Below are 1072 nucleotides of genomic sequence, written 5' to 3'. Positions count from 1 at the left end.
ATTCTTAAGCTTCGTTGGTGTTTATGTGTGTGAAATAATTCTAATATTCAGTCATTCCTATTACCAGCGACAACACAAAAACTCATCAGTTTGACGCTGGAAGAGAAAAGAACGCCTCTGACAGACGTGACGTTTTTCGGGAAAGAAGAATGACGAAGAATGTGGGAGTGAAACGCCGCCAGGTGCGTCTCAAAACCGGGTTCTACAAAAGCTGAACTATACACTGAACTGAACAACTCCAAATCAATATTTTCAATTGGAAGTGACAGAATCACTGAACTCTTCAACATATTATGCAATTCATTAGAAAGTTGCGGTGGCGAATAACATCCAAGACGTGAAATTGCGGTGGCGAATTACACCAAGCATCGGTGGCGTATAACATGAAGTCTAATTGTTTGTGTTTTCTTTTGCCGCGTGCGTCACCCAAAGACAAAATTGTGCAACAGCATTCATCAAGAATACAAAGGACATGTTTAGCTCACAGGATATCATCACGGGAATGCATCAACTAGTGCTGTTTCGTTGAAGTTACGAAGGAAGGGACAAATCGTGCAATTTCAGCTACAATTCCAGCAGAAATCGGACTTCTGAACTGCCGAAACCTGACATTTCGACTAAAAAAGCAAGTACCTTAGACCTTGAGTATATACTTCTTTAAAATGTACTAATGAAGAATCTAGATGATGCCTGAAAATCCTACAAATTTTCATTTTCTGTGAGAGACCTACCTTGCAGCTTGCCTCTTCGTCGGCGTGAAGCGATAAAAAGTTGCGGTGGCGCAAATGCAGAGTTACACGATCCACGGCGTGACCTTGCCCATTAACGCTGTCGTGCGTCTACGATAAATGTCATCCACTTATAACACACAGACACACACACACACACATATATAATACACACACACTCTCTCTGTCACACACACGCACACACACACACACACACTCTGACTCTTTCTCTCTCTTTCTCTCACACGCACACACGCACGCACGCACACACACATACACGTACGTACGTGCACACGGACAAAACATACACACTGCACACACACACACACATACACCGTACGTAT

The sequence above is a fragment of the Littorina saxatilis genome, linkage group LG14 (genome assembly GCF_037325665.1).
Source record: "Littorina saxatilis isolate snail1 linkage group LG14, US_GU_Lsax_2.0, whole genome shotgun sequence".
Lineage (NCBI taxonomy): Eukaryota > Metazoa > Mollusca > Gastropoda > Littorinimorpha > Littorinidae > Littorina > Littorina saxatilis.
This window is presented reverse-complemented; position numbering follows the sequence as displayed.